This window comes from Brienomyrus brachyistius, unplaced genomic scaffold (assembly GCF_023856365.1).
Source record: "Brienomyrus brachyistius isolate T26 unplaced genomic scaffold, BBRACH_0.4 scaffold57, whole genome shotgun sequence".
NCBI classification, from domain to species: domain Eukaryota; kingdom Metazoa; phylum Chordata; class Actinopteri; order Osteoglossiformes; family Mormyridae; genus Brienomyrus; species Brienomyrus brachyistius.
In genome coordinates this window covers 2,080,346-2,106,938 of record NW_026042332.1, presented here as the reverse complement: position 1 = coordinate 2,106,938, position 26,593 = coordinate 2,080,346, and the positions used below count along the sequence as shown (strand labels likewise).

At 46.5% G+C, this 26,593-nt stretch overlaps 44 non-coding genes across 44 annotated transcripts; all 44 read left to right on the top strand.

Annotated features, from left to right (window-relative positions):
• Window positions 1-223: 223 nt before the first annotated feature.
• trnal-uag (transfer RNA leucine (anticodon UAG)) lies at window positions 224-305 on the top strand. Its single transcript has one exon. It is a non-coding gene; the product is annotated as a tRNA-Leu (tRNA).
• A 226-nt stretch (window positions 306-531) lies between these two features.
• On the top strand, window positions 532-613 carry trnal-aag (transfer RNA leucine (anticodon AAG)). Its single transcript has one exon. It is a non-coding gene; the product is annotated as a tRNA-Leu (tRNA).
• Window positions 614-840: 227 nt separating this feature from the next.
• On the top strand, window positions 841-922 carry trnar-acg (transfer RNA arginine (anticodon ACG)). The gene has a single exon. It is a non-coding gene; the product is annotated as a tRNA-Arg (tRNA).
• A 536-nt stretch (window positions 923-1,458) lies between these two features.
• On the top strand, window positions 1,459-1,540 carry trnar-acg (transfer RNA arginine (anticodon ACG)). The gene has a single exon. It is a non-coding gene; the product is annotated as a tRNA-Arg (tRNA).
• A 227-nt stretch (window positions 1,541-1,767) lies between these two features.
• On the top strand, window positions 1,768-1,849 carry trnal-aag (transfer RNA leucine (anticodon AAG)). The gene has a single exon. It is a non-coding gene; the product is annotated as a tRNA-Leu (tRNA).
• A 536-nt stretch (window positions 1,850-2,385) lies between these two features.
• trnal-aag (transfer RNA leucine (anticodon AAG)) lies at window positions 2,386-2,467 on the top strand. Its single transcript has one exon. It is a non-coding gene; the product is annotated as a tRNA-Leu (tRNA).
• A 536-nt stretch (window positions 2,468-3,003) lies between these two features.
• Window positions 3,004-3,085, top strand: trnal-aag (transfer RNA leucine (anticodon AAG)). The gene has a single exon. It is a non-coding gene; the product is annotated as a tRNA-Leu (tRNA).
• A 536-nt stretch (window positions 3,086-3,621) lies between these two features.
• trnal-aag (transfer RNA leucine (anticodon AAG)) lies at window positions 3,622-3,703 on the top strand. The gene has a single exon. It is a non-coding gene; the product is annotated as a tRNA-Leu (tRNA).
• Window positions 3,704-4,239: 536 nt separating this feature from the next.
• Window positions 4,240-4,321, top strand: trnal-aag (transfer RNA leucine (anticodon AAG)). Its single transcript has one exon. It is a non-coding gene; the product is annotated as a tRNA-Leu (tRNA).
• A 536-nt stretch (window positions 4,322-4,857) lies between these two features.
• Window positions 4,858-4,939, top strand: trnal-aag (transfer RNA leucine (anticodon AAG)). Its single transcript has one exon. It is a non-coding gene; the product is annotated as a tRNA-Leu (tRNA).
• A 536-nt stretch (window positions 4,940-5,475) lies between these two features.
• On the top strand, window positions 5,476-5,557 carry trnal-aag (transfer RNA leucine (anticodon AAG)). The gene has a single exon. It is a non-coding gene; the product is annotated as a tRNA-Leu (tRNA).
• A 227-nt stretch (window positions 5,558-5,784) lies between these two features.
• On the top strand, window positions 5,785-5,866 carry trnal-aag (transfer RNA leucine (anticodon AAG)). Its single transcript has one exon. It is a non-coding gene; the product is annotated as a tRNA-Leu (tRNA).
• Window positions 5,867-6,093: 227 nt separating this feature from the next.
• Window positions 6,094-6,175, top strand: trnal-aag (transfer RNA leucine (anticodon AAG)). Its single transcript has one exon. It is a non-coding gene; the product is annotated as a tRNA-Leu (tRNA).
• A 536-nt stretch (window positions 6,176-6,711) lies between these two features.
• On the top strand, window positions 6,712-6,793 carry trnal-aag (transfer RNA leucine (anticodon AAG)). Its single transcript has one exon. It is a non-coding gene; the product is annotated as a tRNA-Leu (tRNA).
• Window positions 6,794-7,638: 845 nt separating this feature from the next.
• Window positions 7,639-7,720, top strand: trnar-acg (transfer RNA arginine (anticodon ACG)). Its single transcript has one exon. It is a non-coding gene; the product is annotated as a tRNA-Arg (tRNA).
• A 227-nt stretch (window positions 7,721-7,947) lies between these two features.
• Window positions 7,948-8,029, top strand: trnal-aag (transfer RNA leucine (anticodon AAG)). Its single transcript has one exon. It is a non-coding gene; the product is annotated as a tRNA-Leu (tRNA).
• Window positions 8,030-8,256: 227 nt separating this feature from the next.
• Window positions 8,257-8,338, top strand: trnal-aag (transfer RNA leucine (anticodon AAG)). The gene has a single exon. It is a non-coding gene; the product is annotated as a tRNA-Leu (tRNA).
• A 228-nt stretch (window positions 8,339-8,566) lies between these two features.
• trnal-aag (transfer RNA leucine (anticodon AAG)) lies at window positions 8,567-8,648 on the top strand. Its single transcript has one exon. It is a non-coding gene; the product is annotated as a tRNA-Leu (tRNA).
• Window positions 8,649-8,874: 226 nt separating this feature from the next.
• trnal-uag (transfer RNA leucine (anticodon UAG)) lies at window positions 8,875-8,956 on the top strand. Its single transcript has one exon. It is a non-coding gene; the product is annotated as a tRNA-Leu (tRNA).
• Window positions 8,957-9,182: 226 nt separating this feature from the next.
• Window positions 9,183-9,264, top strand: trnal-uag (transfer RNA leucine (anticodon UAG)). Its single transcript has one exon. It is a non-coding gene; the product is annotated as a tRNA-Leu (tRNA).
• Window positions 9,265-9,491: 227 nt separating this feature from the next.
• Window positions 9,492-9,573, top strand: trnal-uag (transfer RNA leucine (anticodon UAG)). The gene has a single exon. It is a non-coding gene; the product is annotated as a tRNA-Leu (tRNA).
• Window positions 9,574-9,799: 226 nt separating this feature from the next.
• On the top strand, window positions 9,800-9,881 carry trnal-uag (transfer RNA leucine (anticodon UAG)). Its single transcript has one exon. It is a non-coding gene; the product is annotated as a tRNA-Leu (tRNA).
• Window positions 9,882-10,107: 226 nt separating this feature from the next.
• Window positions 10,108-10,189, top strand: trnal-uag (transfer RNA leucine (anticodon UAG)). The gene has a single exon. It is a non-coding gene; the product is annotated as a tRNA-Leu (tRNA).
• Window positions 10,190-10,416: 227 nt separating this feature from the next.
• Window positions 10,417-10,498, top strand: trnar-acg (transfer RNA arginine (anticodon ACG)). Its single transcript has one exon. It is a non-coding gene; the product is annotated as a tRNA-Arg (tRNA).
• Window positions 10,499-12,578: 2,080 nt separating this feature from the next.
• Window positions 12,579-12,660, top strand: trnal-aag (transfer RNA leucine (anticodon AAG)). The gene has a single exon. It is a non-coding gene; the product is annotated as a tRNA-Leu (tRNA).
• Window positions 12,661-13,195: 535 nt separating this feature from the next.
• On the top strand, window positions 13,196-13,277 carry trnal-uag (transfer RNA leucine (anticodon UAG)). Its single transcript has one exon. It is a non-coding gene; the product is annotated as a tRNA-Leu (tRNA).
• Window positions 13,278-13,504: 227 nt separating this feature from the next.
• trnal-aag (transfer RNA leucine (anticodon AAG)) lies at window positions 13,505-13,586 on the top strand. The gene has a single exon. It is a non-coding gene; the product is annotated as a tRNA-Leu (tRNA).
• A 1,153-nt stretch (window positions 13,587-14,739) lies between these two features.
• Window positions 14,740-14,821, top strand: trnal-uag (transfer RNA leucine (anticodon UAG)). The gene has a single exon. It is a non-coding gene; the product is annotated as a tRNA-Leu (tRNA).
• A 226-nt stretch (window positions 14,822-15,047) lies between these two features.
• Window positions 15,048-15,129, top strand: trnal-uag (transfer RNA leucine (anticodon UAG)). Its single transcript has one exon. It is a non-coding gene; the product is annotated as a tRNA-Leu (tRNA).
• A 227-nt stretch (window positions 15,130-15,356) lies between these two features.
• On the top strand, window positions 15,357-15,438 carry trnar-acg (transfer RNA arginine (anticodon ACG)). Its single transcript has one exon. It is a non-coding gene; the product is annotated as a tRNA-Arg (tRNA).
• Window positions 15,439-15,665: 227 nt separating this feature from the next.
• Window positions 15,666-15,747, top strand: trnal-aag (transfer RNA leucine (anticodon AAG)). Its single transcript has one exon. It is a non-coding gene; the product is annotated as a tRNA-Leu (tRNA).
• Window positions 15,748-16,283: 536 nt separating this feature from the next.
• On the top strand, window positions 16,284-16,365 carry trnal-aag (transfer RNA leucine (anticodon AAG)). Its single transcript has one exon. It is a non-coding gene; the product is annotated as a tRNA-Leu (tRNA).
• A 227-nt stretch (window positions 16,366-16,592) lies between these two features.
• Window positions 16,593-16,674, top strand: trnal-aag (transfer RNA leucine (anticodon AAG)). Its single transcript has one exon. It is a non-coding gene; the product is annotated as a tRNA-Leu (tRNA).
• An 845-nt stretch (window positions 16,675-17,519) lies between these two features.
• Window positions 17,520-17,601, top strand: trnar-acg (transfer RNA arginine (anticodon ACG)). Its single transcript has one exon. It is a non-coding gene; the product is annotated as a tRNA-Arg (tRNA).
• A 536-nt stretch (window positions 17,602-18,137) lies between these two features.
• On the top strand, window positions 18,138-18,219 carry trnal-aag (transfer RNA leucine (anticodon AAG)). The gene has a single exon. It is a non-coding gene; the product is annotated as a tRNA-Leu (tRNA).
• Window positions 18,220-18,446: 227 nt separating this feature from the next.
• trnal-aag (transfer RNA leucine (anticodon AAG)) lies at window positions 18,447-18,528 on the top strand. The gene has a single exon. It is a non-coding gene; the product is annotated as a tRNA-Leu (tRNA).
• A 227-nt stretch (window positions 18,529-18,755) lies between these two features.
• trnal-aag (transfer RNA leucine (anticodon AAG)) lies at window positions 18,756-18,837 on the top strand. Its single transcript has one exon. It is a non-coding gene; the product is annotated as a tRNA-Leu (tRNA).
• A 227-nt stretch (window positions 18,838-19,064) lies between these two features.
• trnal-aag (transfer RNA leucine (anticodon AAG)) lies at window positions 19,065-19,146 on the top strand. The gene has a single exon. It is a non-coding gene; the product is annotated as a tRNA-Leu (tRNA).
• A 227-nt stretch (window positions 19,147-19,373) lies between these two features.
• Window positions 19,374-19,455, top strand: trnal-aag (transfer RNA leucine (anticodon AAG)). Its single transcript has one exon. It is a non-coding gene; the product is annotated as a tRNA-Leu (tRNA).
• Window positions 19,456-19,681: 226 nt separating this feature from the next.
• trnal-uag (transfer RNA leucine (anticodon UAG)) lies at window positions 19,682-19,763 on the top strand. The gene has a single exon. It is a non-coding gene; the product is annotated as a tRNA-Leu (tRNA).
• Window positions 19,764-19,989: 226 nt separating this feature from the next.
• trnal-uag (transfer RNA leucine (anticodon UAG)) lies at window positions 19,990-20,071 on the top strand. The gene has a single exon. It is a non-coding gene; the product is annotated as a tRNA-Leu (tRNA).
• Window positions 20,072-21,225: 1,154 nt separating this feature from the next.
• On the top strand, window positions 21,226-21,307 carry trnal-aag (transfer RNA leucine (anticodon AAG)). Its single transcript has one exon. It is a non-coding gene; the product is annotated as a tRNA-Leu (tRNA).
• Window positions 21,308-21,843: 536 nt separating this feature from the next.
• Window positions 21,844-21,925, top strand: trnal-aag (transfer RNA leucine (anticodon AAG)). The gene has a single exon. It is a non-coding gene; the product is annotated as a tRNA-Leu (tRNA).
• A 535-nt stretch (window positions 21,926-22,460) lies between these two features.
• Window positions 22,461-22,542, top strand: trnal-uag (transfer RNA leucine (anticodon UAG)). The gene has a single exon. It is a non-coding gene; the product is annotated as a tRNA-Leu (tRNA).
• The last annotated feature ends 4,051 nt before the right edge of the window (window positions 22,543-26,593 follow it).

Sequence of the window (26,593 nt, the reverse complement as noted above, 5' to 3'; positions counted from 1 at the left end):
TAACTTCTAAGAAGCCTGCTCCTCTGTATTTGTCTAGAGAAAGTTTCCTCACACTAAAAATGCATGTGGGTGTCTAATGTGACTTTCTCTTGTTGCCGACTCATTGGAGTTCGACCGCGGTTCAACACAATTCAGCGTACAAGACCTGCCTGTTTCTCTTAGGATACTTATTGTATATAAAGGTTCTTCATATGAGCCGAACTGCAAAATAAGGAATAACATGGGTAGTGTGGCCGAGCGGTCCAAGGCGCTGGATTTAGGCTCCAGTCTCTTCGGAGGCGTGGGTTCGAATCCCACCGCTGCCATATTTAACTTCTATGAAGCCAGGTTGTCTGTATTTGTCGAGAGAAAGTTTCCTCACACTAAAAATGCATGTGGGTGTTTAATGTGACTTTCTCTTGTTGCCGACTCTTTGGAGTTCGACCATGGTTCAACCAAATCAGCAGACAAGGCCTGCCTGTTTCTCTTAGGATACTTATTGTATATAAAGGTTCTTCATATGAGCCGAACTGCAAAATAAGGAATAACATGGGTAGTGTGGCCGAGCGGTCCAAGGCGCTGGATTAAGACTCCAGTCTCTTCGGAGGTGTGGGTTCGAATCCCACCGCTGCCATATTTAACTTCTAAGAAGCCTCCTTGTCTGTATTTGTCTAGAGGAAGTTTCCTCACACTAAAAATGCATGTGGGTGTCTAATGTGACTTTCTCTTGTGGCCGACTCATTGGAGTTCGACCACGGTTCAACACAAATCAGCAGACAAGACCTGCCTGTTTCTCTTAGGATACTTATTGTATATAAAGCTTCTTCATATGAGCCGAACTGCAAAACAAGGTATAACATGGGTAGCGTGGCCGAGCGGTCCAAGGCGCTGGATTACGGCTCAAGTCTCTTAGGAGGCGTGAGTTCGAATCCCACCGCTGCCATGTTTAACTTCTAAGAAGCCTGGTTGTCTGTATTTGTCTAGAGAAAGTTTCCTCACACTAAAAATGCATGTGGGTGTCTAATGTGACTTTCTCTTGAGGCCGACTTATTGGAGTTCGATAACGGTTCAACACAAATCAGCATACAAGTCCTGCCTGTTTCTCTTAGGATACCTATTGTATATAATGGTTCTTCATATTTGCCGAACTGCAAAACAAGGATTAACATGGGTAGTGTGGCCGAGCGGTCCAAGGCGCTGAATTAAGGCTCCTGTCTCTTCGGAGGCATGGGTTCGAATCCCACCGCTGCCATATTTAACTTCTAAGAAGCCGGGTTGTCTGTATTTGTCGAGAGAAAGTTTCCTCACACTAAAAGTGCATGTGGGTGTCTAATGTGACTTTCTCTTGTGGCCGACTCATTGGAGTTCGACCGCGGTTCAACACAAATCAGCAGACAAGACCTGCCTGTTTCTCTTAGGATACTTATTGTATATAAAGCTTCTTCATATGAGCCGAACTGCAAAACAAGGTTTAACATGGGTAGCGTGGCCGAGCGGTCCAAGGCGCTGGATTACGGCTCAAGTCTCTTAGGAGGCGTGAGTTCGAATCCCACCGCTGCCATGTTTAACTTCTAAGAAGCCTGGTTGTCTGTATTTGTCTAGAGAAAGTTTCCTCACACTAAAAATGCATGTGGGTGTCTAATGTGACTTTCTCTTGAGGCCGACTTATTGGAGTTCGATAACGGTTCAACACAAATCAGCATACAAGTCCTGCCTGTTTCTCTTAGGATACTTATTGTATATAAAGGTTCTTCATATGAGCCGAACTGCAAAATAAGGACTAACATGGGTAGTGTGGCCGAGCGGTCCAAGGCGCTGGATTAAGACTCCAGTCTCTCCGGAGGTGTGGGTTCGAATCCCACCGCTGCCATATTTAACTTCTAAGAAGCCTGGTTGTCTGTATTTGTCTAGAGGAAGTTTCCTCACACTAAAAATGCATGTGGGTCTCTAATGTGACTTTCTCTTGTTGCCGACTCATTGGAGTTTGACCACGGTTCAACACAAATCAGCAGACAAGACCTGCCTGTTTCTCTTAGGATACTTATTGTATATAAAGCTTCTTCATATGAGCCGAACTGCAAAACAAGGTATAACATGGGTAGCGTGGCCGTGCGGTCCAAGGCGCTGGATTACGGCTCAAGTCTCTTAGGAGGCGTGAGTTCGAATCCCACCGCTGCCATGTTTAACTTCTAAGAAGCCTGCTTGTCTGTATTTGTCTAGAGAAAGTTTCCTCACACTAAAAATGCATGTGGGTGTCTAATGTGACTTTCTCTTGAGGCCGACTTATTGGAGTTCGATAACGGTTCAACACAAATCAGCATACAAGTCCTGCCTGTTTCTCTTAGGATACCTATTGTATATAAAACTTCTTCATATGAGCCGAACTGCCAAGTAAGGAATAACATGGGTAGTGTGGCCGAGCGGTCCAAGGCGCTGGATTAAGGCTCCAGTCTCTTCGGAGGCGTGGGTTCGAATCCCACCGCTGCCATGTTTAACTTCTAAGAAGCCTGGTTGTCTGTATTTGTCTAGAGGAAGTTTCCTCACACTAAAAATGCATGTGGGTCTCTAATGTGACTTTCTCTTGTTGCCGACTCATTGGAGTTCGACCGCGGTTCAACACAAATCAGCAGACAAGACCTGCCTGTTTCTCTTTGGATACCTATTGTATATAATGGTTCTTCATATGAGCCGAACTGCAAAACAAGGGTTAACATGGGTAGTGTGGCCGAGCGGTCCAAGGCGCTGAATTAAGGCTCCTGTCTCTTCGGAGGCATGGGTTCGAATCCCACCGCTGCCATGTTTAACTTCTAAGAAGCCTGGTTGTCTGTATTTGTCTAGAGAAAGTTGCCTCACTCTAAAAATGCATGTGGGTGTTTAATGTGACTTTCTCTTGAGGCCGACTTATTGGAGTTCGATAACGGTTCAACACAAATCAGCATACAAGTCCTGCCTGTTTCTCTTAGGATACCTATTGTATATAAAGCTTCTTCATATGAGCCGAACTGCCAAGTAAGGAATAACATGGGTAGTGTGGCCGAGCGGTCCAAGGCGCTGGATTAAGGCTCCAGTCTCTTCGGAGGCGTGGGTTCGAATCCCACCGCTGCCATGTTTAACTTCTAAGAAGCCTGGTTGTCTGTATTTGTCTAGAGGAAGTTTCCTCACACTAAAAATGCATGTGGGTCTCTAATGTGACTTTCTCTTGTTGCCGACTCATTGGAGTTCGACCGCGGTTCAACACAAATCAGCAGACAAGACCTGCCTGTTTCTCTTTGGATACCTATTGTATATAATGGTTCTTCATATGAGCCGAACTGCAAAACAAGGGTTAACATGGGTAGTGTGGCCGAGCGGTCCAAGGCGCTGAATTAAGGCTCCTGTCTCTTCGGAGGCATGGGTTCGAATCCCACCGCTGCCATGTTTAACTTCTAAGAAGCCTGGTTGTCTGTATTTGTCTAGAGAAAGTTGCCTCACTCTAAAAATGCATGTGGGTGTTTAATGTGACTTTCTCTTGAGGCCGACTTATTGGAGTTCGATAACGGTTCAACACAAATCAGCATACAAGTCCTGCCTGTTTCTCTTAGGATACCTATTGTATATAAAGCTTCTTCATATGAGCCGAACTGCCAAGTAAGGAATAACATGGGTAGTGTGGCCGAGCGGTCCAAGGCGCTGGATTAAGGCTCCAGTCTCTTCGGAGGCGTGGGTTCGAATCCCACCGCTGCCATGTTTAACTTCTAAGAAGCCTGGTTCTCTGTATTTGTCTAGAGGAAGTTTCCTCACACTAAAAATGCATGTGGGTCTCTAATGTGACTTTCTCTTGTTGCCGACTCATTGGAGTTCGACCGTGGTTCAACACAAATCAGCAGACAAGACCTGCCTGTTTCTCTTTGGATACCTATTGTATATAATGGTTCTTCATATGAGCCGAACTGCAAAACAAGGATTAACATGGGTAGTGTGGCCGAGCGGTCCAAGGCGCTGAATTAAGGCTCCTGTCTCTTCGGAGGCATGGGTTCGAATCCCACCGCTGCCATATTTAACTTCTAAGAAGCCAGGTTGTCTGTATTTGTCGAGAGAAAGTTTCCTCACACTAAAAGTGCATGTGGGTGTCTAATGTGACTTTCTCTTGTGGCCGACTCATTGGAGTTCGACCACGGTTCAACACAAATCAGCAGACAAGACCTGCCTGTTTCTCTTAGGATACTTATTGTATATAAAGGTTCTTCATATGAGCCGAACTGCAAAATAAGGAGTAACATGGGTAGTGTGGCCGAGCGGTCCAAGGCGCTGGATTAAGACTCCAGTCTCTTCGGAGGCGTGGGTTCGAATCCCACCGCTGCCATATTTAACTTCTAAGAAGCCTGCTTGTCTGTATTTGTCTAGAGGAAGTTTCCTCACACTAAAAATGCATGTGGGTGTCTAATGTGACTTTCTCTTGTTGCCGACTCATTGGAGTTCGACCGCGGTTCAACACAAATCAGCAGACAAGACCTGCCTGTTTCTCTTTGGATACCTATTGTATATAATGGTTCTTCATATGAGCCGAACTGCAAAACAAGGGTTAACATGGGTAGTGTGGCCGAGCGGTCCAAGGCGCTGAATTAAGGCTCCTGTCTCTTCGGAGGCATGGGTTCGAATCCCACCGCTGCCATGTTTAACTTCTAAGAAGCCTGGTTGTCTGTATTTGTCTAGAGAAAGTTGCCTCACTCTAAAAATGCACGTGGGTGTTTAATGTGACTTTCTCTTGAGGCCGACTTATTGGAGTTCGATAACGGTTCAACACAAATCAGCATACAATTCCTGCCTGTTTCTCTTAGGATACCTATTGTATATAAAGCTTCTTCATATGAGCCGAACTGCCAAGTAAGGAATAACATGGGTAGTGTGGCCGAGCGGTCCAAGGCGCTGGATTAAGGCTCCAGTCTCTTCGGAGGCGTGGGTTCGAATCCCACCGCCGCCATGTTTAACTTCTAAGAAGCCTGGTTGTCTGTATTTGTCTAGAGGAAGTTTCCTCACACTAAAAATGCATGTGGTTCTCTAATGTGACTTTCTCTTGTTGCCGACTCATTGGAGTTCGACCGTGGTTCAACACAAATCAGCAGACAAGACCTGCCTGTTTCTCTTTGGATACCTATTGTATATAATGGTTCTTCATATGAGCCGAACTGCAAAACAAGGATTAACATGGGTAGTGTGGCCGAGCGGTCCAAGGCGCTGAATTAAGGCTCCTGTCTCTTCGGAGGCATGGGTTCGAATCCCACCGCTGCCATATTTAACTTCTAAGAAGCCAGGTTGTCTGTATTTGTCGAGAGAAAGTTTCCTCACACTAAAAGTGCATGTGGGTGTCTAATGTGACTTTCTCTTGTGGCCGACTCATTGGAGTTCGACCACGGTTCAACACAAATCAGCAGACAAGACCTGCCTGTTTCTCTTAGGATACTTATTGTACATAAAGGTTCTTCATATGAGCCGAACTGCAAAATAAGGAGTAACATGGGTAGTGTGGCCGAGCGGTCCAAGGCGCTGGATTAAGACTCCAGTCTCTTCGGAGGCGTGGGTTCGAATCCCACCGCTGCCATATTTAACTTCTAAGAAGCCTGCTTGTCTGTATTTGTCTAGAGGAAGTTTCCTCACACTAAAAATGCATGTGGGTGTCTAATGTGACTTTCTCTTGTTGCCGACTCTTTGGAGTTCGACCACGGTTCAACACAAATCAGCAGACAAGACCTGCCTGTTTCTCTTAGGATACCTATTGTATATAAAAGTTCTTCATATGAGCCGAACTGCAAAATAAGGAATAACATGGGTAGTGTGGCCGAGCGGTCCAAGGCGCTGGATTAAGGCTCCAGTCTCTTCGGAGGCGTGGGTTCGAATCCCACCGCTGCCATATTTAACTTCTATGAAGCCAGGTTGTCTGTATTTGTCGAGAGAAAGTTTCCTCACACTAAAAATGCATGTGGGTGTCTAATGTGACTTTCTCTTGAGGCCGACTTATTGGAGTTCGATAACGGTTCAACACAAATCAGCATACAAGTCCTGCCTGTTTCTCTTAGGATACCTATTGTATATAAAGCTTCTTCATATGAGCCGAACTGCCAAGTAAGGAATAACATGGGTAGTGTGGCCGAGCGGTCCAAGGCGCTGGATTAAGGCTCCAGTCTCTTCGGAGGCGTGGGTTCGAATCCCACCGCTGCCATGTTTAACTTCTAAGAAGCCTGGTTGTCTGTATTTGTCTAGAGGAAGTTTCCTCACACTAAAAATGCATGTGGGTCTCTAATGTGACTTTCTCTTGTTGCCGACTCATTGGAGTTCGACCGCGGTTCAACACAAATCAGCAGACAAGACCTGCCTGTTTCTCTTTGGATACCTATTGTATATAATGGTTCTTCATATGAGCCGAACTGCAAAACAAGGATTAACATGGGTAGTGTGGCCGAGCGGTCCAAGGCGCTGAATTAAGGCTCCTGTCTCTTCGGAGGCATGGGTTCGAATCCCACCGCTGCCATATTTAACTTCTAAGAAGCCGGGTTGTCTGTATTTGTCGAGAGAAAGTTTCCTCACACTAAAAGTGCATGTGGGTGTCTAATGTGACTTTCTCTTGTGGCCGACTCATTGGAGATCGACCACGGTTCAACACAAATCAGCAGACAAGACCTGCCTGTTTCTCTTAGGATTCTTATTGTATATAAAGGTTCTTCATATGAGCCGAACTGCAAAATAAGGAATAACATGGGTAGTGTGGCCGAGCGGTCCAAGGCGCTGGATTAAGACTCCAGTCTCTTCGGAGGTGTGGGTTCGAATCCCACCGCTGCCATATTTAACTTCTAAGAAGCCTCCTTGTCTGTATTTGTCTAGAGGAAGTTTCCTCACACTAAAAATGCATGTGGGTGTCTAATGTGACTTTCTCTTGTGGCCGACTCATTGGAGTTCGACCACGGTTCAACACAAATCAGCAGACAAGACCTGCCTGTTTCTCTTAGGATACTTATTGTATATAAAGCTTCTTCATATGAGCCGAACTGCAAAACAAGGTATAACATGGGTAGCGTGGCCGAGCGGTCCAAGGCGCTGGATTACGGCTCAAGTCTCTTAGGAGGCGTGAGTTCGAATTCCACCGCTGCCATGTTTAACTTCTAAGAAGCCTGGTTGTCTGTATTTGTCTAGAGAAAGTTTCCTCACACTAAAAATGCATGTGGGTGTCTAATGTGACTTTCTCTTGAGGCCGACTTATTGGAGTTCGATAACGGTTCAACACAAATCAGCATACAAGTCCTGCCTGTTTCTCTTAGGATACCTATTGTATATAATGGTTCTTCATATTTGCCGAACTGCAAAACAAGGATTAACATGGGTAGTGTGGCCGAGCGGTCCAAGGCGCTGAATTAAGGCTCCTGTCTCTTCGGAGGCATGGGTTCGAATCCCACCGCTGCCATATTTAACTTCTAAGAAGCCGGGTTGTCTGTATTTGTCGAGAGAAAGTTTCCTCACACTAAAAGTGCATGTGGGTGTCTAATGTGACTTTCTCTTGTGGCCGACTCATTGGAGTTCGACCGCGGTTCAACACAAATCAGCAGACAAGACCTGCCTGTTTCTCTTAGGATACTTATTGTATATAAAGCTTCTTCATATGAGCCGAACTGCAAAACAAGGTTTAACATGGGTAGCGTGGCCGAGCGGTCCAAGGCGCTAGATTACGGCTCAAGTCTCTTAGGAGGCGTGAGTTCGAATCCCACCGCTGCCATGTTTAACTTCTAAGAAGCCTGGTTGTCTGCATTTGTCTAGAGAAAGTTTCCTCACACTAAAAATGCATGTGGGTGTCTAATGTGACTTTCTCTTGAGGCCGACTTATTGGAGTTCGATAACGGTTCAACACAAATCAGCATACAAGTCCTGCCTGTTTCTCTTAGGATACTTATTGTATATAAAGGTTCTTCATATGAGCCGAACTGCAAAATAAGGACTAACATGGGTAGTGTGGCCGAGCGGTCCAAGGCGCTGGATTAAGACTCCAGTCTCTCCGGAGGTGTGGGTTCGAATCCCACCGCTGCCATATTTAACTTCTAAGAAGCCTGCTTGTCTGTATTTGTCTAGAGGAAGTTTCCTCACACTAAAAATGCATGTGGGTGTCTAATGTGACTTTCTCTTGTGGCCGACTCATTGGAGTTCGACCACGGTTCAACACAAATCAGCAGACAAGACCTGCCTGTTTCTCTTAGGATACTTATTGTATATAAAGCTTCTTCATATGAGCCGAACTGCAAAACAAGGTATAACATGGGTAGCGTGGCCGAGCGGTCCAAGGCGCTGGATTAAGGCTCCAGTCTCTTCGGAGGCGTGGGTTCGAATCCCACCGCTGCCATATTTAACTTCTAAGAAGCCTGCTTTGTCTGTATTTGTCTAGAGGAAGTTTCCTCACACTAAAAATGCATGTGGGTGTCTAATGTGACTTTCTCTTGTTGCCGACTCTTTGGAGTTCGACCACGGTTCAACACAAATCAGCAGACAAGACCTGCCTGTTTCTCTTAGGATACCTATTGTATATAAAGGTTCTTCATATGAGCCGAACTGCAAAATAAGGAATAACATGGGTAGTGTGGCCGAGCGGTCCAAGGCGCTGGATTAAGGCTCCAGTCTCTTCGGAGGCGTGGGTTCGAATCCCACCGCTGCCATATTTAACTTCTATGAAGCCAGGTTGTCTGTATTTGTCGAGAGAAAGTTTCCTCACACTAAAAATGCATGTGGGTGTTTAATGTGACTTTCTCTTGTTGCCGACTCTTTGGAGTTCGACCATGGTTCAACCAAATCAGCAGACAAGGCCTGCCTGTTTCTCTTAGGATACTTATTGTATATAAAGGTTCTTCATATGAGCCGAACTGCAAAATAAGGAATAACATGGGTAGTGTGGCCGAGCGGTCCAAGGCGCTGGATTTAGGCTCCAGTCTCTTCGGAGGCGTGGGTTCAAATCCCACCGCTGCCATATTTAACTTCTAAGAAGCCTGCTCATCTGCATTTGTCGAGAGAAAGTTTCCTCACACTAAAAATGCATGTGGGTGTCTAATGTGACTTTCTCTTGTTGCCGACTCATTGGAGTTCGACCACGGTTCAACCAAATCAGCAGACAAGACCTGCCTGTTTCTCTTAGGATACCTATTGTATATAAAGGTTTTTCATAAGGGCCGAACTGTAAAACAAGGAACGACATGGGTAGTGTGGCCGAGCGGTCAAAGGTGCTGGATTTAGGCTCCAGTCTCTTCGGAGGCGTGGGTTCGAATCCCACCGCTGCCATGTTTAACTTCTAAGAAGCCTGCTCCTCTGTATTTGTCTAGAGAAAGTTTCCTCACACTAAAAATGCATGTGGGTGTCTAATGTGACTTTCTCTTGTTGCCGACTCATTGGAGTTCGACCGCGGTTCAACACAATTCAGCGTACAAGACCTGCCTGTTTCTCTTAGGATACTTATTGTATATAAAGGTTCTTCATATGAGCCGAACTGCAAAATAAGGAATAACATGGGTAGTGTGGCCGAGCGGTCCAAGGCGCTGGATTTAGGCTCCAGTCTCTTCGGAGGCGTGGGTTCGAATCCCACCGCTGCCATATTTAACTTCTATGAAGCCAGGTTGTCTGTATTTGTCGAGAGAAAGTTTCCTCACACTAAAAATGCATGTGGGTGTTTAATGTGACTTTCTCTTGTTGCCGACTCTTTGGAGTTCGACCATGGTTCAACCAAATCAGCAGACAAGGCCTGCCTGTTTCTCTTAGGATACTTATTGTATATAAAGGTTCTTCATATGAGCCGAACTGCAAAATAAGGAATAACATGGGTAGTGTGGCCGAGCGGTCCAAGGCGCTGGATTTAGGCTCCAGTCTCTTCGGAGGCGTGGGTTCAAATCCCACCGCTGCCATATTTAACTTCTAAGAAGCCTGCTCATCTGCATTTGTCGAGAGAAAGTTTCCTCACACTAAAAATGCATGTGGGTGTCTAATGTGACTTTCTCTTGTTGCCGACTCATTGGAGTTCGACCACGGTTCAACCAAATCAGCAGACAAGACCTGCCTGTTTCTCTTAGGATACCTATTGTATATAAAGGTTTTTCATAAGGGCCGAACTGTAAAACAAGGAACGACATGGGTAGTGTGGCCGAGCGGTCAAAGGTGCTGGATTTAGGCTCCAGTCTCTTCGGAGGCGTGGGTTCGAATCCCACCGCTGCCATGTTTAACTTCTAAGAAGCCTGCTCCTCTGTATTTGTCTAGAGAAAGTTTCCTCACACTAAAAATGCATGTGGGTGTCTAATGTGACTTTCTCTTGTTGCCGACTCATTGGAGTTCGACCGCGGTTCAACACAATTCAGCGTACAAGACCTGCCTGTTTCTCTTAGGATACTTATTGTATATAAAGCTTCTTCATATGAGCCGAACTGCAAAACAAGGTATAACATGGGTAGCGTGGCTGAGCGGTCCAAGGCGCTGGATTACGGCTCAAGTCTCTTAGGAGGCGTGAGTTCGAATCCCACCGCTGCCATGTTTAACTTCTAAGAAGCCTGGTTGTCTGTATTTGTCTAGCGAAAGTTTCCTCACACTAAAAATGCATGTGGGTGTCTAATGTGACTTTCTCTTGAGGCCGACTTATTGGAGTTCGATAACGGTTCAACACAAATCAGCATACAAGTCCTGCCTGTTTCTCTTAGGATACCTATTGTATATAAAGCTTCTTCATATGAGCCGAACTGCCAAGTAAGGAATAACATGGGTAGTGTGGCGGAGCGGTCCAAGGCGCTGGATTAAGGCTCCAGTCTCTTCGGAGGCGTGGGTTTGAATCCCACCGCTGCCATGTTTAACTTCTAAGAAGCCTGGTTGTCTGTATTTGTCTAGAGGAAGTTTCCTCACACTAAAAATGCATGTGGGTCTCTAATGTAACTTTCTCTTGTTGCCGACTCATTGGAGTTCGACCGCCGTTCAACACAAATCAGCAGACAAGACCTGCCTGTTTCTCTTTGGATACCTATTGTATATAATGGTTCTTCATATGAGCCGAACTGCAAAACAAGGATTAACATGGGTAGTGTGGCTGAGCGGTCCAAGGCGCTGAATTAAGGCTCCTGTCTCTTCGGAGGCATGGGTTCGAATCCCACCGCTGCCATATTTAACTTCTAAGAAGCCGGGTTGTCTGTATTTGTCGAGAGAAAGTTTCCTCACACTAAAAGTGCATGTGGGTGTCTAATGTGACTTTCTCTTGTGGCCGACTCATTGGAGTTCGACCACGGTTCAACACAAATCAGCAGACAAGACCTGCCTGTTTCTCTTAGGATACTTATTGTATATAAAGGTTCTTCATATGAGCCGAACTGCAAAATAAGGAATAACATGGGTAGTGTGGCCGAGCGGTCCAAGGCGCTGGTTTAAGACTCCAGTCTCTTCGGAGGTGTGGGTTCGAATCCCACCGCTGCCATGTTTAACTTCTAAGAAGCCTGCTTGTCTGTATTTGTCTAGAGGAAGTTTCCTCACACTAAAAACGCATGTGGGTGTCTAATGTGACTTTCTCTTGTTGCCGACTCTTTGGAGTTCGACCACGGTTCAACACAAATCAGCAGACAAGACCTGCCTGTTTCTCTTAGGATACCTATAGTATATAAAGATTCTTCATATGAGCCGAACTGTAAAATAAGGAATAACATGGGTAGTGTGGCCGAGCGGTCCAAGGCGCTGGATTAAGGCTCCAGTCTCTTCGGAGGCATGGGTTCGAATCCTACCGCTGCCATGTTTAACTTCTAAGAAGCCTGGTTGTCTGTATTTGTCTAGAGAAAGTTTCCTCACACTAAAAATGTATGTGGGTGTCTAATGTGACTTTCTCTTGTTGCCGACTCTTTGGAGTTCGACCACGGTTCAACACAAATCAGCATACAAGACCTGCCTGTTTCTCTTTGGATACCTATTGTATATAATGGTTCTTCATATGAGCCGAACTGCAAAATAAGGAATAACGTGGGTAGTCTGGCCGAGCGGTCCAAGGCGCTGAATTAAGGCTGCAGTCTCTTCGGAGGCGTGGGTTCGAATCCCACTGCTGCCATATTTAACTTCTATGAAGCCAGGTTGTCTGTATTTGTCGAGAGAAAGTTTCCTCACACTAAAAATGCATGTGGGTGTTTAATGTGACTTTCTCTTGTGGCCGACTCTTTGGAGTTCGACCACGGTTCAACCAAATCAGCAGACAAGACCTGCCTGTTTCTCTTGGGATACCTATTGTATGTAAAGGTTCTTCATATGAGCCGAACTGCAAAATAAGGAGTAACGTGGGTAGTGTGGCCGATCGGTCCAAGGCGCTGGATTAAGGCTCCAGTCTCTTCGGAGGCGTGGGTTCGAATCCCACCGCTGCCATGTTTAACTTCTAAGAAGCCTGGGTGTCTGTATTTGTCTAGAGAAAGTTTCCTCACACTAAAAATGCATGTGGGTGTCTAATGTGACTTTCTCTTGTTGCCGACTTTTTGGAGTTCGATAACGGTTCAACACAAATCAGCATACAAGACCTGCCTGTTTCTCGTAGGATACCTATTGTACATAAAGCTTCTTCATATGAGCCGAACTGCAAAATAAGGAATAACATGGGTAGTGTGGCCGAGCGGTCCAAGGCGCTGGATTAAGGCTCCAGTCTCTTCGGAGGCGTGGGTTCGAATCCCACCGCTGCCATGTTTAACTTCTAAGAAGCCTGGTTGTCTGTATTTGTCTAGAGGAAGTTTCCTCGCACTAAAAATGCATGTGGGTATTTAATGTGACTTTCTCTTGATGCCGACTCTTTGGAGTTCGACCACGGTTCAACCAAATCAGCAGACAAGACCTGCCTGTTTCTCTTTGGATACTTATTGTATATAAAGGTTCTTCATATGAGCCGAACTGCAAAATAAGGAATAACATTGGTAGTGTGACCGAGCGGTCTTAGGCGCTGGATTAAGGCTCCAGTCTCTTCGGAGGCGTGGGTTCGAATCCCACCGCTGCCATGTTTAACTTCTAAGAAGCCTGCTCATCTGCATTTGTCGAGAGAAAGTTTCCTCACACTAAAAATGCATGTGGGTGTCTAATGTGACTTTCTCTTGTTGCCGACTCATTGGAGTTCGACCACGGTTCAACACAAATCGGCAGACAAGACCTGCCTGTTTCTCTTAGGATTCCTATTGTATATAAAGGTTTTTCATAAGGGCCGAGCTATGAAATAAGAAACGACATGGGTAGTGTGGCCGAGCGGTCAAAGGCGCTGGATTTAGGCTCCAGTCTCTTCGGAGGCGTGGGTTCGAATCCCACCGCTGCCATGTTTAACTTCTAAGAAGCCTGCTTCTCTGCATTTGTCTAGAAAAAGTTGCCTCACCCTAAAAATGCATGTGGGTGTCTAATGTGACTTTCTCTTGAGGCCGACTTATTGGAGTTCGATAACGGTTCAACACAAATCAGCATACAAGACCTGCCTGTTTCTCTTAGTTTACCTATTGTATATAAAGCTTCTTCATATGAGCCGAACTGCCAAGTAAGGAATAACATGGGTAGTGTGGCCGAGCGGTCCAAGGCGCTGGATTAAGGCTCCAGTCTCTTCGGAGGCGTGGGTTCGAATCCCACCGCTGCCATGTTTAACTTCTAAGAAGCCTGGTTGTCTGTATTTGTCTAGAGGAAGTTTCCTCACACTAAAAATGCATGTGGATCTCTAATGTGACTTTCTCTTGTTGCCGACTCATTGGAGTTCGACCGCGGTTCAACACAAATCAGCACACAAGACCTGCCTGTTTCTCTTTGGATACCTATTGTATATAATGGTTCTTCATATGAGCCGAACTGCAAAACAAGGATTAACATGGGTAGTGTGGCCGAGCGGTCCAAGGCGCTGAATTAAGGCTCCCGTCTCTTCGGAGGCATGAGTTCGAATCCCACCGCTGCCATATTTAACTTCTAAGAAGCCGGGTTGTCTGTATTTGTCGAGAGAAAGTTTCCTCACACTAAAAGTGCATGTGGGTGTCTAATGTGACTTTCTCTTGTGGCCGACTCATTGGAGTTCGACCACGGTTCAACACAAATCAGCAGACAATACCTGCCTGTTTCTCTTAGGATACTTATTGTATATAAAGCTTCTTCATATGAGCCGAACTGCAAAATAAGGTATAACATGGGTAGCGTGGCCGAGCTGTCCAAGGCGCTGGATTAAGGCTCCAGTCTCTTCGGAGGCGTGGGTTCGAATCCCACCGCTGCCATATTTAACTTCTAAGAAGCCTGCTTGTCTGTATTTGTCTAGAGGAAGTTTCCTCACACTAAAAATGCATGTGGGTGTCTAATGTGACTTTCTCTTGTTGCCGACTCTTTGGAGTTCGACCACGGTTCAACACAAATCAGCAGACAAGACCTGCCTGTTTCTCTTAGGATACCTATTGTATATAAAGGTTCTTCATATGAGCCGAACTGCAAAATAAGGAATAACATGGGTAGTGTGGCCGAGCGGTCCAAGGCGCTGGATTAAGGCTCCAGTCTCTTCGGAGGCGTGGGTTTGAATCCCACCGCTGCCATATTTAACTTCTATGAAGCCAGGTTGTCTGTATTTGTCGAGAGAAAGTTTCCTCACACTAAAAATGCATGTGGGTGTTTAATGTGACTTTCTCTTGTTGCCGACTCTTTGGAGTTCTACCATGGTTCAACCAAATCAGCAGACAAGGCCTGCCTGTTTCTCTTAGGATACTTATTGTATATAAAGGTTCTTCATATGAGCCGAACTGCAAAATAAGGAAAAACATGGGTAGTGTGGCCGAGCGGTTCAAGGCGCTGGATTTAGGCTCCAGTCTCTTCGGAGGCGTGGGTTCAAATCCCACCGCTGCCATATTTAACTTCTAAGAAGCCTGCTCATCTGCATTTGTCGAGAGAAAGTTTCCTCACACTAAAAATGCATGTGGGTGTCTAATGTGACTTTCTCTTGTTGCCGACTCATTGGAGTTCGACCACGGTTCAACCAAATCAGCAGACAAGACCTGCCTGTTTCTCTTGGGATACCTATTGTATATAAAGGTTTTTCATAAGGGCCGAACTGTAAAACAAGGAACGACATGGGTAGTGTGGCCGAGCGGTCAAAGGTGCTGGATTTAGGCTCCAGTCTCTTCGGAGGCGTGGGTTCGAATCCCACCGCTGCCATGTTTAACTTCTAAGAAGCCTGCTCCTCTGTATTTGTCTAGAGAAAGTTTCCTCACACTAAAAATGCATGTGGGTGTCTAATGTGACTTTCTCTTGTTGCCGACTCATTGGAGTTTGACCACGGTTCAACACAAATCAGCAGACAAGACCTGCCTGTTTCTCTTAGGATACTTATTGTATATAAAGCTTCTTCATATGAGCCGAACTGCAAAACAAGGTATAACATGGGTAGCGTGGCCGAGCGGTCCAAGGCGCTGGATTACGGCTCAAGTCTCTTAGGAGGCGTGAGTTCGAATCCCACCGCTGCCATGTTTAGCTTCTAAGAAGCCTGGTTGTCTGTATTTGTCTAGAGAAAGTTTCCTCACACTAAAAATGCATGTGGGTGTCTAATGTGACTTTCTCTTGAGGCCGACTTATTGGAGTTCGATAACGGTTCAACACAAATCATCATACAAGTCCTGCCTGTTTCTCTTAGGATACCTATTGTATATAAAGCTTCTTCATATGAGCCGAACTGCCAAGTAAGGAATAACATGGGTAGTGTGGCCGAGCGGTCCAAGGCGCTGGATTAAGGCTCCAGTCTCTTCGGAGGCGTGGGTTCGAATCCCACCGCTGCCATGTTTAACTTCTAAGAAGCCTGGTTGTCTGTATTTGTCTAGACGAAGTTTCCTTTCACTAAAAATGCATGTGGGTCTCTAATGTAACTTTCTCTTATTGCCGACTCATTGGAGTTCGACCGCGGTTCAACACAAATCAGCAGACAAGACCTGCCTGTTTCTCTTTGGATACCTATTGTATATAATGGTTCTTCATATGAGCCGAACTGCAAAACAAGGATTAACATGGGTAGTGTGGCCGAGCGGTCCAAGGCGCTGAATTAAGGCTCCTGTCTCTTCGGAGGCATGGGTTCGAATCCCCCCGCTGCCATGTTTAACTTCTAAGAAGCCGGGTTGTCTGTATTTGTCGAGAGAAAGTTTCCTCACACTAAAAGTGCATGTGGGTGTCTAATGTGACTTTCTCTTGTGGCCGACTCATTGGAGTTCGACCACGGTTCAACACAAATCAGCAGACAAGACCTGCCTGTTTCTCTTTGGATACTTATTGTATATAAAGGTTCTTCATATGAGCCGAACTGCAAAATAAGGAATAACATGGGTAGTGTGGCCGAGCGGTCCAAGGCGCTGGATTAAGACTCCAGTCTCTTCGGAGGTGTGGGTTCGAATCCCACCGCTGCCATATTTAACTTCTAAGAAGCCTGCTTGTCTGTATTTGTCTAGAGGAAGTTTCCTCACACTAAAAATGCATGTGGGTGTCTAATGTGACTTTCTCTTGTTGCCGACTCTTTGGAGTTCGACCACGGTTCAACACAAATCAGCAGACAAGACCTGCCTGTTTCTCTTAGGATACCTATTGTATATAAAGGTTCTTCATATGAGCCGAACTGCAAAATAAGGAATAACGTGGGTAGTGTGGCCGAGCGGTCCAAGGCGCTGGATTAAGGCTCCAGTCTCTTCGGAGGCGTGGGTTCGAATCCCACCGCTGCCATGTTTAACTTCTAAGAAGCCTGGTTGTCTGTATTTGTCTAGAGAAAGTTTCCTCACGCTAAAAATGTATGTGGGTGTCTAATGTGACTTTCTCTTGTTGCCGACTCTTTGGAGTTCGACCACGGTTCAACACAAATCAGCATACAAGACCTGCCTGTTTCTCTTTGGATACCTATTGTATATAATGGTTCTTCATATGAGCCGAACTGCAAAATAAGGAATAACATGGGTAGTGTGGCCGAGCGGTCCAAGGCGCTGAATTAAGGCTGCAGTCTCTTCGGAGGCGTGGGTTCGAATCCCACCGCTGCCATATTTAACTTCTATGAAGCCAGGTTGTCTGTATTTGTCTAGAGAAAGTTTCCTCACACTAAAAATGCATGTGGGTGTCTAATGTGACTTTCTCTTGAGGCCGACTTATTGGAGTTCGATAACGGTTCAACACAAATCAGCATACAAGTCCTGCCTGTTTCTCTTAGGATACCTATTGTATATAATGGTTCTTCATATGAGCCGAACTGCAAAACAAGGATTAACATGGGTAGTGTGGCCGAGCGGTCCAAGGCGCTGAATTAAGGCTCCTGTCTCTTCGGAGGCATGGGTTCGAATCCCACCGCTGCCATATTTAACTTCTAAGAAGCCGGGTTGTCTGTATTTGTCGAGAGAAAGTTTCCTCACACTAAAAGTGCATGTGGGTGTCTAATGTGACTTTCTCTTGTGGCCGACTCATTGGAGTTCGACCGCGGTTCAACACAAATCAGCAGACAAGACCTGCCTGTTTCTCTTAGGATACTTATTGTATATAAAGCTTCTTCATATGAGCCGAACTGCAAAACAAGGTATAACATGGGTAGCGTGGCCGAGCGGTCCAAGGCGCTGGATTACGGCTCAAGTCTCTTAGGAGGCGTGAGTTCGAATCCCACCGCTGCCATGTTTAACTTCTAAGAAGCCTGGTTGTCTGTATTTGTCTAGAGAAAGTTTCCTCACACTAAAAATGCATGTGGGTGTCTAATGTGACTTTCTCTTGAGGCCGACTTATTGGAGTTCGATAACGATTCAACACAAATCAGCATACAAGTCCTGCCTGTTTCTCTTAGGATACTTATTGTACATAATGGTTCTTCATATGAGCCGAACTGCAAAACAAGGATTAACATGGGTAGTGTGGCCGAGCGGTCCAAGGCGCTGAATTAAGGCTCCTGTCTCTTCGGAGGCATGGGTTCGAATCCCACAGCTGCCATATTTAACTTCTAAGAAGCCGGGTTGTCTGTATTTGTCGAGAGAAAGTTTCCTCACACTAAAAGTGCATGTGGGTGTCTAATGTGACTTTCTCTTGTGGCCGACTCATTGGAGTTCGACCACGGTTCAACACAAATCAGCAGACAAGACCTGCCTGTTTCTCTTAGGATACTTATTGTATATAAAGGTTCTTCATATGAGCCGAACTGCAAAATAAGGAATAACATGGGTAGTGTGGCCGAGCGGTCCAAGGCGCTGGATTAAGACTCCAGTCTCTCCGGAGGTGTGGGTTCGAATCCCACCGCTGCCATATTTAACTTCTAAGAAGCCTGCTTGTCTGTATTTGTCTAGAGGAAGTTTCCTCACACTAAAAATGCATGTGGGTGTCTAATGTGACTTTCTCTTGTGGCCGACTCATTGGAGTTCGACCACGGTTCAACACAAATCAGCAGACAAGACCTGCCTGTTTCTCTTAGGATACTTATTGTATATAAAGCTTCTTCATATGAGCCGAACTGCAAAACAAGGTATAACATGGGTAGCGTGGCCGAGCGGTCCAAGGCGCTGGATTAAGGCTCCAGTCTCTTCGGAGGCGTGGGTTCGAATCCCACCGCTGCCATATTTAACTTCTAAGAAGCCTGCTTGTCTGTATTTGTGTAGAGGAAGTTTCCTCACACTAAAAATGCATGTGGGTGTCTAATGTGACTTTCTCTTGTTGCCGACTCTTTGGAGTTCGACCACGGTTCAACACAAATCAGCAGACAAGACCTGCCTGTTTCTCTTAGGATACCTATTGTATATAAAGGTTCTTCATATGAGCCGAACTGCAAAATAAGGAATAACATGGGTAGTGTGGCCGAGCGGTCCAAGGCGCTGGATTAAGGCTCCAGTCTCTCCGGAGGTGTGGGTTCGAATCCCACCGCTGCCATATTTAACTTCTAAGAAGCCTGCTTGTCTGTATTTGTCTAGAGGAAGTTTCCTCACACTAAAAATGCATGTGGGTGTCTAATGTGACTTTCTCTTGTGGCCGACTCATTGGAGTTCGACCACGGTTCAACACAAATCAGCAGACAAGACCTGCCTGTTTCTCTTAGGATACTTATTGTATATAAAGCTTCTTCATATGAGCCGAACTGCAAAACAAGGTATAACATGGGTAGCGTGGCCGAGCGGTCCAAGGCGCTGGATTAAGGCTCCAGTCTCTTCGGAGGCGTGGGTTCGAATCCCACCGCTGCCATATTTAACTTCTAAGAAGCCTGCTTGTCTGTATTTGTCTAGAGGAAGTTTCCTCACACTAAAAATGCATGTGGGTGTCTAATGTGACTTTCTCTTGTTGCCGACTCTTTGGAGTTCGACCACGGTTCAACACAAATCAGCAGACAAGACCTGCCTGTTTCTCTTAGGATACCTATTGTATATAAAGGTTCTTCATATGAGCCGAACTGCAAAATAAGGAATAACATGGGTAGTGTGGCCGAGCGGTCCAAGGCGCTGGATTAAGGCTCCAGTCTCTTCGGAGGCGTGGGTTCGAATCCCACCGCTGCCATATTTAACTTCTATGAAGCCAGGTTGTCTGTATTTGTCGAGAGAAAGTTTCCTCACACTAAAAATGCATGTGGGTGTTTAATGTGACTTTCTCTTGTTGCCGACTCTTTGGAGTTCGACCATGGTTCAACCAAATCAGCAGACAAGGCCTGCCTGTTTCTCTTAGGATACTTATTGTATATAAAGGTTCTTCATATGAGCCGAACTGCAAAATAAGGAATAACATGGGTAGTGTGGCCGAGCGGTCCAAGGCGCTGGATTTAGGCTCCAGTCTCTTCGGAGGCGTGGGTTCAAATCCCACCGCTGCCATATTTAACTTCTAAGAAGCCTGCTCATCTGCATTTGTCGAGAGAAAGTTTCCTCACACTAAAAATGCATGTGGGTGTCTAATGTGACTTTCTCTTGTTGCCGACTCATTGGAGTTCGACCACGGTTCAACCAAATCAGCAGACAAGACCTGCCTGTTTCTCTTAGGATACCTATTGTATATAAAGGTTTTTCATAAGGGCCGAACTGTAAAACAAGGAACGACATGGGTAGTGTGGCCGAGCGGTCAAAGGTGCTGGATTTAGGCTCCAGTCTCTTCGGAGGCGTGGGTTCGAATCCCACCGCTGCCATGTTTAACTTCTAAGAAGCCTGCTCCTCTGTATTTGTCTAGAGAAAGTTTCCTCACACTAAAAATGCATGTGGGTGTCTAATGTGACTTTCTCTTGTTGCCGACTCATTGGAGTTTGACCACGGTTCAACACAAATCAGCAGACAAGACCTGCCTGTTTCTCTTAGGATACTTATTGTATATAAAGCTTCTTCATATGAGCCGAACTGCAAAACAAGGTATAACATGGGTAGCGTGGCTGAGCGGTCCAAGGCGCTGGATTACGGCTTAAGTCTCTTAGGAGGCGTGAGTTCGAATCCCACCGCTGCCATGTTTAACTTCTAAGAAGCCTGGTTGTCTGTATTTGTCTAGCGAAAGTTTCCTCACACTAAAAATGCATGTGGGTGTCGAATGTGACTTTCTCTTGAGGCCGACTTATTGGAGTTCGATAACGGTTCAACACAAATCAGCATACAAGTCCTGCCTGTTTCTCTTTGGATACCTATTGTATATAAAGCTTCTTCATATGAGCCGAACTGCCAAGTAAGGAATAACATGGGTAGTGTGGCCGAGCGGTCCAAGGCGCTGAATTAAGGCTCCTGTCTCTTCGGAGGCATGGGTTCGAATCCCACCGCTGCCATATTTAACTTCTCAGAAGCCGGGTTGTCTGTATTTGTCGAGAGAAAGTTTCCTCACACTAAAAGTGCATGTGGGTGTCTAATGTGACTTTCTCTTGTGGCCGACTCATTGGAGTTCGACCACGGTTCAACACAAATCAGCAGACAAGACCTGCCTGTTTCTCTTAGGATACTTATTGTATATAAAGGTTCTTCATATGAGCCGAACTGCAAAATAAGCAATAACATGGGTAGTGTGGCCGAGCGGTCCAAGGCGCTGGTTTAAGACTCCAGTCTCTTCGGAGGTGTGGGTTCGAATCCCACCGCTGCACTGTTTAACTTCTAAGAAGCCTGCTTGTCTGTATTTGTCTAGAGGAAGTTTCCTCACACTAAAAATGCATGTGGGTGTCTAATGTGACTTTCTCTTGTTGCCGACTCTTTGGAGTTCGACCACGGTTCAACACAAATCAGCAGACAAGACCTGCCTGTTTCTCTTAGGATACCTATTGTATATAAAGGTTCTTCATATGAGCCGAACTGTAAAATAAGGAATAACGTGGGTAGTGTGGCCGAGCGGTCCAAGGCGCTGGATTAAGGCTCCAGTCTCTTCGGAGGCGTGGGTTCGAATCCCACCGCTGCCATGTTTAAGTTCTAAGAAGCCAGGTTGTCTGTATTTGTCTAGAGAAAGTTTCCTCACACTAAAAATGCATGTTGGGGTCTAATGTGACTTTCTCTTGTTGCCGACTCATTGGAGTTCGACCACGGTTCAACACCAATCAGCAGACAAGACCTGCCTGTTTCTCTTAGGATACCTATTGTATATAAAGGTTCTTCATATGAGCCGAACTGCAAAATAAGGCATAACATCGGTAGTGTGACCGAGCGGTCCAAGGCGCTGGATTAAGGCTCCAGTCTCTTCGGAGATGTGGGTTCGAATCCCACCGCTGCCATATGTAACTTCTAAGAAGCCTGCTTGTCTGCATTTGTCTAGAAAATGTTTCCTCACGCTAAAAATGCATGTGGGTGTGTAATGTGACTTTCTCTTGTTGCCAACTCATTGGAGTTCGACCGCGGTTCAACACAAATCAGCGTACAAGACCTGCCTGTTTCTCTTAGGATACCTATTGTATATAAAGCTTCTTCATATGAGCCGAACTGCAAAATAAGGAATAACATGGGTAGTGTGGCCGAGCGGTCCAAGGCGCTGGATTAAGGCTCCAGTCTCTTCGGAGGCGTGGGTTCGAATCCCACCGCTGCCATGTTTAACTTCTAAGAAGCCAGGTTGTCTGTATTTGTCTAGAGAAAGTTTCCTCACACTAAAAATGCATGTTGGGGTCTAATGTGACTTTCTCTTGTTGCCGACTCATTGGAGTTCGACCACGGTTCAACACCAATCAGCAGACAAGACCTGCCTGTTTCTCTTAGGATACCTATTGTATATAAAGGTTCTTCATATGAGCCGAACTGCAAAATAAGAAATAACATGGGTAGTGTGGCCGAGCGGTCCAAGGTGCTGGATTAAGGCTCCAGTCTCTTCGGAGGCATGGGTTCGAATCCCACCGCTGCCAGGTTTAACTTCGAATAAGCCCGATCGTCTGCATTTGTCTAGAAAAAGTTGCCTCACCCTAAAAATGCATGTGGGTGTCTAATGTGACTTTCTCTTGTTGCCGACTCATTGGAGTTCGACCACGGTTCAACACAAATCAGCAGACAAGACCTGCCTGTTTCTCTTAGGATACCTATTGTATATAAAGTTTTTCATAAGGGCCGAACTGTAAAACAAGAAATGACATGGGTAGTGTGGCCGAGCGGTCAAAGGCGCTGGATTTAGGCTCCAGTCTCTTCGGAGGCGTGGGTTCGAATCCCACCACTGCCATGTTCAACTTCTCAGAATCCTGCTTGTCTGCCTTTGTCTAGAAAACGTTTCCTCACGCTAAAAATGCATGTGGGTGTCTAATGTGACTTTCTCTTGTTGCCGACTCATTGGAGTTCGACCACGGTTCAACACAAATCAGCAGACAAGACCTGCCTGTTTCTCTTAGGATACCTATTGTATATAAAGGTCTTTCATAAGGGCCGAACTGTAAAACAAGAAACGACATGGGGACTGTGGCCAAGCGGTCAAAGGCGCTGGATTTAGGCTCCAGTCTCTTCGGAGGCGTGGGTTCGAATCCCACCGCTGCCATGTTTAACTTTTAAGAAGCCTGCTTGTCTGCCTTTGTCTAGAAAAAGTTGCCTCATCCTAAAATTGCATGAGGGTGTCTAATGTGACTTTCTCTTGAGGCCGACTTATTGGAGTTCTATAACGGTTCAACAGAAATTAGCATACAAGACCTGCCTGTTTCTTTTAGGATACCTATTGTATATAAAGCTTCTTCATATGAGCCGAGCTGCAAAATAAGGAATAATATGGGTAGTGTGTCCGAGCGGTCCAAGGCGCTGGATTAAGGCTCCAGTCTCTTCGGAGGCGTGGGTTCGAATCCCACCGCTGCCATGTTTAACTTCTAAGAAGCCTGGTTGTCTGTATTTGTCTAGAGAAAGTTTCCTCACACTAAAAATGCATGTGGGGGTCTAATGTGACTTTCTCTTGTTGCTGACTCATTGGAGTTCGACCACGGTTCAACACCAATCAGCATTCAAGACCTGCCTGTTTCTTTTAGGATACCTATTGTATATAAAGCTTCTTCATATGAGCCGAACTGCAAAATAAGGAATAACATGGATAGTGTGGCCGAGCGGTCCAAGGCACTGGATAAAGGCTCCAGTCTCTTTGGAGGCGTGGGTTCGAATCCCACCGCTGGCCTGTTTAACTTCTACGTAGCGTGGTTGTCTGTATTTATATAGAGAAAGTTGCCTCACTCTAAAAATGCATGTGGGTGTTTAATGTGACTTTCTCTTGAGGCCGACTTATTGGAGTTCGATAACGGTTCAACACAAATCAGCGTACAAGACCTGCCTGTTTCTCTTAGGATGCCTATTGTATATAAAGGTTCTTCATATGAGCCGAACTGCAAGATAAGGCATAACATGGGTAGTGTGACCAAGCGGTCCAAGGCGCTGGATTAAGGCTCCAGTCTCTTCGGAGGTGTGGGTTCGAATCCCACGACTGCCTTATTTACAACATCGTGTTCTCAGTTCACCAGCAGAAGGAGAAGATGCAGTCTGCGGCAGTGCTGCAAGCTCGGGTCCGGACGATGGCGACGACTTTTAACTGAATGCTTTGTGGTTTTCTGTTTCCTTTTTTTTGATGTATGTTTCTTGTCTATTTATTTTGTTTGGTTTATTTTTATGATTTACCATCATCCCTTAGCGCCCCATCCCCTGTTTTATGTTTTTGTTGTCTGCGGGTATACTTTTTTCTTGATCATTTATTTATGAGTTTTATTGTTTTATTTCCTTTTTATCCGGTGGGCTCTGTGTCTTTTATCCCTGACGTCGCCCGCTCATTGAGTTGGGTGGCGGGTGGTGGTGCTGGCGGTTTTATCTGGTGTGGGGACGTCTCGCTTTCAGTGGTTTTGTGTGTGTTTTAGCTCCGTGCCCCGTTTTTACTGGTTTTATCGTGTCTCCTTGTGCCTGCTTTTAAAATGACTCTTTTATTGACATCCTTGAATGCCCGGGGGCTGTGCTCCTGGGCGAAGGTGCAGGCTATTTTAACAATGTGCAAAGACACTACCGTTTTATGTCTGCAGGAGACTGGGTGGGATGGGGCTTTTATTGATCGGGTGCGAGACGTATGGGTGGGCGACGTCTTCTTCTCCACCGCCTCCGTAAGGCCGGGTATCATTGGTTGGGGCGTCGCGTTGCTCTGTCGTGGCCCCCTAGTCGAGTCAGCATCACTGCTGTACTTGGACGGTGGGGGTAAGTGCCTGGCAGTCAGACTGCTTTTAGGGGGCGGCTTCGCCTGTAGTATAGTAGTCGTGCACGCGCTGACTGATGGGGCCCGTTGTGCCTCCTATTTTGACTGTCTGGCTGTGCGTGTAGCACAGTGGCCCTGTCCTCTCGTCATCGGGATTTTTATTTATTTATTTTTTTTCCCTCCACCACCCCCGCTCTGCGGAGGACTACTTTATTTCTATTTATTTATTTTTATTTATTTCCTCATGAGAGGGAGAAAGAGGGGGAAAGAAGGACGAAAACTGAGAAGAAGGGAAATAGAGAGGGAGGGAAAAGAGGAAAAAAAAACACAGATAATCTGCTTCAGTACCTGCTGATGAGAGAAAACAACCAACATCTGTACGAATCACAATGACCATGTTAAGAAGCAACAGCCGATCGAGACAGTGTGTGTCTGTGAGTACCAGTTTGTACACCTGTGTGTGTGAGCGCGCTGGTGTTCAAAAGATTTCTCCATGTAAATGTCTAGTAGTGTGTGTGGGGAGCCCCACCCCTCAGGACATGAAGCAGACACAGAGGAGACCCGGGCCCCAGACATGCAGAGGCCCCCCAGGGCATGGGAGCCCTGGAGGACCACCACAGGGAGAATAGCAGCCCTCACCCAGAAAAGGGCAGAGGAGAGCTCTGGAGGGAGGCCATCCGGCAGCCACAGTGCAGGAGCCCCAGGGGGCCTGGAGGCGAGCCCGCAGGCTCCACCAGCGGCCGGCCCCACCAGGACAGACCGGGCCCCCGGCCCAGAGATCCAAAGGTGCCCCAACCCACCAGCAAGGGCCCGACTGAGCCAGGAGGGCAAGACCCTGCCAGGCAACCGCTGAAGGTGAAACCAGCACCCACCCGAGCACCCAGTCCCAGACATCGAGAACCACCAACGCATCAGCGGCCGGGGGCCCCATCTACCAGCAGGGAGTGTGGCGGGGGGGAATAGAGTCCGAGATGTTATTTCAGGTGGAGTCTAGGACCCAACCTGACATGTGCGTATAGACCAACAGGCACACACATATACAAGCATACGTTCCCACCCTCATGCACACATAAACAAATTTTTACACATTCACCCAACATTTAGACACACAGAAATGAATGCTGTACACATACTCTCACTCCCCATATATACTCTATGTGGACCCCTATTGTTTCCTCTGGCGAGGAGACCAGAAGACCACCCAGGACCCCGCAGCAGCCGAGAAGCCCAGCAGCTCAGACCCCGGCCAGGCGGCCAGCTCTTCCTCTCAGCCCCCAGTTCCAAATGGCGAACAGAGAATGGGGGTGTGAAAAGACCCCATGCCCCCCTTCGCCCGCTCAGATGTGGTGTTGGTGCATGTTGTTCTAAAGTGCTTTTAAAACAGGTGAAAGGCATGGCGCTAACCACCCCCTGCCGCGCAACAGCTGGTGAGATGCTGAGATGTGGGGCTTGGCACTAGAGGTAAGGCTGAATGAACAGACCGCCCTCTGGATGCCATTTTGTGTTCTCACCCCCAAGGCCCTAACAGAAATAATCCTAAAAGACGATCACTTCTAGTTTCAGAAGCACCATCAGAATAGAATGCAATCTGTTTATTATATAAAAAAAACCCTGAGAAATCCATCCATCCATCTATTTTCCAAACCGCTTATCCTACTGGGTCGCGGGGGGTCCGGAGCCTATCCAGGAAGCAATGGGCACGAGGCAGGGAACAACCCAGGATGGGGGGCCAGCCCATCGCAGGGCACACTCACACACCATTCACTCACACACACACACCTATGGGCAATTTAGTAACTCCAATTAGCCTCAGCATGTTTTTGGACTGTGGGGGAAACCGGAGTACCCAGAGGAAACCCCACGAGGACATGGGGAGAACATGCAAACTCCACACGCATGTGACTCAGGCTGAGACTCAAACCTGGGTCCCAGAGATATGAGGCAACAGTGCCAACCACTGCATCACCATGCCGACCCTGAGAAATGCTCATCAGTTTTAGTTTAAGGTCTGGATCCTGCTGCATCCTCTGCTCCAGACTGAGTTGATGAAGGTCTTGCAGGGGCAGCAGAC